Genomic DNA, 7534 nt, shown 5'->3' with positions numbered 1-7534 from the left:
ATTCACAATATTCAATAGTTTTACAAACAATGCCACTTATATTTGTAGTACACATGCATAATGAGATATTGTTAAGTGAAAATATATTATATTCATAAAATATCTTCTGTGACTTAGTCACCATCAGTGACTTTTTCATAAGAAATGTGAATAAACGTGTTCTTTCTGAATCTATTCTTCATTTGTTTCAGTATGATTTCACGGAATTTGATGTCATTTTTAGTTCACCAGTCTGATACATGCTTGAGAATTCTCGAAAGCGTGGTTTAACTTCATGACTCGGGGAAAGAAAAATGCATTTTGTCATGAGTATTACATTTTTCCTCCATTTTTGAACTGTAAAGTTAGTGTGACTTACTTTTCTGTCCCAATTGTAACAGAAACAGAAGTAGTACATCAATAACTTCCTGCAACCAAACTCTCATGAAGTAAATTAAATAATGTTAGAAATATTGAAGGAAATCTGCTGACATAAGTGTTACCAAATATGTGAACTGCCTTTGCTGGTGGATTGTCTGAAATAAATAATTCTGGTCCCTGAATGAACATTGAAATGAATATTGTGTTATGTATAAAGAACAAAGTAAATCCTGAACAGTTCGTAAATTCAGTAAAAAAAAAAAAATCTTTGTTATGGGCATTACATTTGTTTTGTCATGGGTGTTACGAATCATCTACAAATTGAAGTTCAATACCAAATAGGCATGCCAAAAACAAAAGTGAAACAATATACTTGTTGGAGCCATACAATGTGATATCTTTAAAATCTATTATACCAAAAAAATCTGACATTTTTTCCAATATTCCTACTTTTCAAGGATTTGATCTATACTCTTAGGTAGATAATCAGTTTTCCATGCCTCTACCACTGAAGAACATCAAAAAATAGTTACACAGAAAAGTAAGTACTTGATTCTACGAGGGCTGTTTATAAATTATTTAGGCTACCCTGTATTATGTGATCCTTGAAGGTGGTGGCTCCCAGGTTACGCTTTGGCCCATTCCACGTATTCTCCATGGAGGTTGATGTACTGTTGCCATCTCTCTGGCAATTTCCATATTTCCTGATGAAACCATTTTTTTGGAATGTGTCTGACCTACTTCCTGGCAGCAGCATGTAAGGCTTCACAAACTGGAAATTGGTGACCTTCCGGGGGTTCAAAGAGAACAATATCTAAAAGGTCGGCAAAGAAAGGATGAATGATATGGCATTTATAGTAGATTATATACTATATTACCAACATTTGTTTCACCTACATTTCTGTTTGGAGCCAGTCTCTTGTGTCGATTGAGGCTTGCACTTTTCAAAGTGAGGTTCTATTCATGCTGTTTTCTTCAGTCAGTGAGTTGATAAAGCAGAAGGTTTCTTTTGGCTTGGGTCAGTGGGCTTTCCAAAGACTCTCTTTGCACAAACAATTGTGAGCTCCAGGCATGCACTGAGCACTTGGTATCTTGCCTTGAATCGGAAAGGAAATTTAGGTGAAACAGCTACACAACATCTAACATTGTAACAATGGGCTGCCTTTGATTAGTATAAACAAATAAAGAGATTATCTGCCGATCTGTGTTAGGTCCTTCTGTGAGGGGGATAAAAGTAGTTTTTGGGAAAGAAAACCGATCAAAAGACAGACTTTTAATGTTTTGTGGAACTTTGGAAAGAAAGCAAAGAGGAATTATTTTTCCAGTCTAGTTTATAAGAACGGGATCATAGGTTGCAAATTTCATACGTCTTTGATACATGTCCGTATGTCCATTCATGTCGTGGCATTTCATAAAAATGATTGTACATTTAAATCATTCAAGATGGCATATTGAAAGGGTCGAGGTTAAGAGATTAAGGTTTGTGTGTTTAGTTTGGAGTATGCTTGTGAGGTGATCTACAGAAGAAACATGGTGGCTCTGGATTTCAATTTCCACTCTGGTAGGATGTCATGGTAAGATGTGGTGCTTCCTGGATATGAGAGAGAATCCTGCATATGAATCTGATGCACTTGTCTTTGTGACATATTATAGTACCGTAATGGAGGTAATGTCTCAATTTTCATTATTGGAAATACCATATCCAATGATGCAAGGCTAGGTGCATCAGTGGGGAATACATTGATAAGTCTGCTGGAAAAATACTCTTGGATCTATGAGTTACTTGAAAAAATGTCAGAGATTTGGACTTAAACCCATTCATGCAGGAATGGATGTTATTTAGCAAACAACTTTCCCCACAATTCATTGCACAAAATTATGTCTGCTCCCATATTTCCGGTAAGTGGATCAGATTCTACAATGAAAACATACCTGGTAAGTATTGTGCATGTGGTGTTTGCTGAAGAAATACATGTTATGATTATCATGATCATATGAGGAATGTGTGCATATAAAATATCGAAAATTTTTCTCTCGGTAAGAAGGGTTTTCAAATGCTTTCCTTAACATCCTCGATTCTGTTTGCTGAACTTCATGCTGTTCCTTACCAAAGTGCACTGCATGATGATGTCAAGTTCAATATCATCCATTGGTGTCATTTAGATACTCTGAGTTGTACTTGTTGTTTGGAAGTTCAACGGAAATTTTAAATGATTGTGTTTAACCCTGCATATTTGTCATACAACAGAATCCAATTTGTTGCATATGGCAACCTGTAACTTATATAATATGTGTCACTAATGTGAGATACTATGTGTAAAGTTACTGGCCAGAACTAGTTGAGTTTGATCAGGGTTTAGAGGATTAAATTGAAAATGAAAACATGATAACTGAGATGTAAGCCGAAATGTTTATGTGGCATTCAACTTAGGTTGCCTGATGGATGTGTTTATATTGGAGAAAGATAGTATACATTATTAAAACATGACAATTACACAAATACTATCGATATTATTGTAGCTTACAAAGCATTGAAATTTATTGGTATAGCTAGTGAGTGAAGAAAATTTGAGTATGTGTCAGTATCATTTTATTGAATTTGTTGTGTGCATGTGAATTGGTATTTTGTGAATGGCATCAACAGTGGTACTCATATTTCTATGTTGTTAGTGATTTTGTGAGGTCATCGAATGCTGAATTATCTACACGGCTTGAAAGAGACCAAATAATCCCATGATGGAAAAAATCACCAGACTATTTCAAGTTTGTAATAGCTAAATCATATTTTTTTATAAATTTCATGAAATACAATTCTGTCATAGTTTCATTATACAGGGTGACAAGAAATAACCCGTACTAGTGTTTGTGATCATAAATTTATTAAACCGAAACAATTGAGCAAAACAACACTGAAGAACAATGACATGGGACCTTAGGAACAAGATGTTCAGCCGGTTTTGAAGTGGCCTCCCTGGGCGGCGATACAGAGGTCCAAACGGACTTTGAAATTTTTGGCGATGGGCCGCAGGTCCTCGGGCGACAATCGGTTCCACTCATGACGCAGAGATTGCTTCAGCGACTCCAAACTGTGGTAGCGTTTAGCACATACCCTGGCCTCCAAAATCGACCAGACACTGTAGTCTATTGGGTTGAGATCCGGCGAGTAGGGCGGCCATTCCGTCGATGCCATGAAGTCCGGAAAATGGGTTCTGCACCACGCTTGCGTCATTTTCGCCCTGTGGACCGAGCAGAGTCTTGCTGGAATGTCCATTGTATATCGCCGACATGCTGCTGGGCTCACGAAAGGACAACGTTCTCGAGAATGTCGCGGCGGTAAACTTCCTGGTTGATTTTGACCCCTTGATCCACGAAAACCAGAGGCGTCTTGCCGCTTGCGCAAATTCCGCCCCACACCATGACCGACTGCGGATTTTGGCAGTGTTCGACGATGGCTGAGGTACCGGGAGCCTCTGCAGACCAGGTCCTGTCGTTTTGGTGGTTGTGCGCCTGCTCCACGGTGAATAGCTTCTCGTCTGTGAAGAGAATGCGCTCCCATCGCTGACCTGCGGCCCGGCGCTTCAGAGGGCGGCATCTTTTGAGTCGCAGGCGCTTGTTTTCGTCCGTTAAAAGCTGAACTTTGGTAGCTTGTACGCCTTGAGGTTGAGGTTCTTTCTCGCCATTTGCCGCACCGATTCGCAGTTGATCCCGATCTCACGGGCGACTTTTCTCATGGAGACCCTCGAATTTCGCTGAACTCGCTTTTTGATGATCTTGCGGTTCTGGGACGTGTTGACGGTATGCTTTCTTCCTCTTCCGGGATGGTCGCCTTCATGGCCGAGCTCCTTGAATCGCCGAACTGCGTCTGAGACCAGCAAACGAACAATTCACATTGACGCTTTCTTTGACGCCACAGTTCCAAAATTTCACTGAGTTTGGTTGACATTCTCAAACGCAAAGAAAGTAATCGTTATGAAGCCGAAACAACAGGTACAGTTACAAAAGACTATGGAGAATCCAATAACACAACAATTATTTGGCTACGGTACACTACATTCTTGGCAGGATACGCCAAACTTTGTACGGGTTATTTCTTGTCACCCTGTAAGTGAAAGCTGCATCATAACTTGGAATGTCAATGCAATTAACATCATTGTGTGTGCAAAAAATGGGTGTGAGTACTTACGTGAGGTGATGACACTTTTTAACACAAGACAGGTGTACACCCATAGATCTAAACCACCAGCCATCACTGCTCAGTGCTCTCCCAAACCAAAGTAATTATTATCATTCTGGGAATGACCTAAAATTTTCATTCCTTAATTTCAGAAGTCTAGACAGAGATTTGAAATTGTGGACAGAATTTTGATAGCTCACAAGAGAAAAACCTATTTTTTGTTCAAAAATTTTATTGCAAAATTATGCTTTCAAATTCTTGTACACAAAGTTTTGAAAAACAAAATGCACAGGACGATAAAATGTGTACAACAAAGATCAATTGTTTGCTCGTTTTAAAACATGGTGGATTTCACTTGCAATACTGAACCAGTGTAATGGTTAATAACTGTTACATGAATTTTATCTGATAGGCACTCTAAATTTAGTGTAAATACTGTAGCCAAAAATTTGTAATTTGCACTCCTCTCCCCTAATTTGGTAACAAAATGGCCAAAACTGTAATATATATCAACCTACCTACACACACGTGTACGTGCAAAATACGTATTCGTAATGTAGACATTGAGATCGATGCATGATGATCGTGATGGCCTCCGCGATGGTGATATTTCCTTTAAAAAAATATTGAAAATAAATGCAAGAGACTTTTTTCATTCTGTAGACAGGCATGTATCTATAGGGTGACCAGACGTCCTCTTTTGTCCAGACATGTCCTCCTTTTTATGTGTCTGTCTGGTGTCCGGGCAGATTTTTTAGGAATCTGTAAATGTGCTCCTTTTTTGGAAAGAGTATAGCATCGACCATAGCAAATGTGCTGCCTAGAGAATGTTTCCACATGTAACGATCATCATTTAAGGCATATCACTTAGGGTGCATTAAGTATTCGAGTAATGCTCACCCATCATCTGGGAGCTCAACACGATCACTTTCCCGACTGAGTCATTAATAGGGTGCAGATTTATAGGCATTAAAAACCTCTGAAATAGGCACTTAAAAAGGCACTATAAACTAAGAAAAGGCACGAAAATAGGCATTTAAAAGGCACCCTAAAATTAAAAAGGACATTAAAATAGGAAAAACATGGAAACAAGGCTTAATGGTGTTATAATTAAAATAGGCAATGAATGTAAACTTATTTCAATTCTTTTCTTACTATGCACATACTGTATTAGCACTTCAGTTTATACATAAAAGTGGGATATACGATTAACAAACTATTAATACTCTTTTGATCGAAACCCACATTTGTGGGGAAAAGTAATTCTCACAAAAACAGCTTGTGCGAATTTGAACAAATGATGAAAAAACAATTTGCACCGTTGTAACAGAATATTTTGAAACAATGTTCAATTGAGAACCTCAAATCTGGTAAATAGTAAATACCAGATTTTAGTCATTCATTCAATCTAGGAAAAGCCAAAGGCACGTAAGAAAAAGCTGAAGTATGCAAAAATTGCAGAATAGTGATTTTTGGGCACGATTAATCAAAGTAGGCACTATAAAAAGGCATTTTAGGACTAGAAACACCATTAAGCGAACTTTAAACATTAAAACCTATGTTTTACTACAACGGAATATAAAAGGCAAATAGGCAAAATTCCGCACCCTAATCATTAGTATTATACTAACTCGTTGCTTCGCCCTCTGAGACTGCTGGAACGCATGTAGTCTGTGCAGTTCCTTTTCGGTTGATTGATTTGGTTTATTTTACTTCGCTTTTCTTCCACTTTTGGCTAATTGCGAAGATGGGTATGAGCGATGATATGATGATTTTGATGAAGGGCCACTCACAAAGAACACTTATGCCCAGTCTGGGATTCAAATCGGGAACCGCTGGCATTGTGACGCGGTGTGCTAACCACTCTGCCACGGGAGTCGGCCAGTTCCTTTCCGAGCTATACATACACGATACAGAAATGCGTAGTGAGAATTTTGATTATTAAGTAATATTTAGTTTCATGAAATAACGAAGCGAAAGTGTAAATTCAACAATTATCTTGCAAGAAAATATCCAGCTTTTAAAGGATGGAAGAAACGAATATGGGGTAAAGTGTAAGGTGGCTGTCACTTTTCCCTGCTGTTGAAAGTGTGACAGAAACGTTCGTGCATGGCATTATAATCATATTTCTCTACCAAATCTAAAGAACTTAAAAATTGTAATTCGGTGTTTGGAAATAAGTTAAAGCTAATCTTACTTGTTACATTTGTATTCACTTGTGGGGATATTTCATTCTAATATCTAAGAATTAAAAAAGGAGTAAAAATATGTGCTTCAAATTGTAGATATTCTTTGTCATTGGTTAAGTAACAGAGTAGGAGATTGCTTTATTTGCTTAAAGGTAAGTGGAAGTTATTGAAAGAGATTACCTGAAAAGTCTCTGTAAGCAAAGTGTTGGTAAGATTTTTTTGTATTCATTAAATTATGAGTAATGGCAAATGTGTTACCATTTTTTGCGGTTTCCTCCTTTTTTGTCCGCTCCGTCCTCTTTTTTGAATGTGTGTGTCTGGTCACCCTATGTATCTAGAAATATGTTTCAGGGGGGGTCCAAACCAAGTGTCTTAAAATAATAATAATAATAATCATTAAACAAAAATAATTATTAAATGAATTAAACTATTCAAATTAATTAATATATTTTTATTACATGACTAGGTAAAAGGACGGTATAGGAATAGTGATGTAAAATCACGTATTAATTGTGTAGCTTACGTTTAGTTAAGGTCGGCAAAATTTGTACAAAAGAAACTGCCCTGGCAATGAAATTAATGTCAAATAGATAAATAATGAAGTATTTATTAAGTATATTAAAAATGGTTGTTAGATCAGTTGACGAAAAGTAAAGTTCCTGGTGTTATTTTATGAATGTTACGTTGTAATTAAGTAGTAAAATTAATCTTGTATAAATCTACTTTGCCACTGTCATTCAAAGTAGTATGATTACAATATAATCCTTGCCTTCCAATAAGTTGGGTGGAAATAAATAACCCTTTATTAAAG

Source organism: Lepisma saccharinum, chromosome 1 (assembly GCF_977018435.1).
Source record: "Lepisma saccharinum chromosome 1, izLepSacc3.1, whole genome shotgun sequence".
NCBI classification, from domain to species: domain Eukaryota; kingdom Metazoa; phylum Arthropoda; class Insecta; order Zygentoma; family Lepismatidae; genus Lepisma; species Lepisma saccharinum.
Note: the sequence above shows the minus strand (reverse complement) of the source record.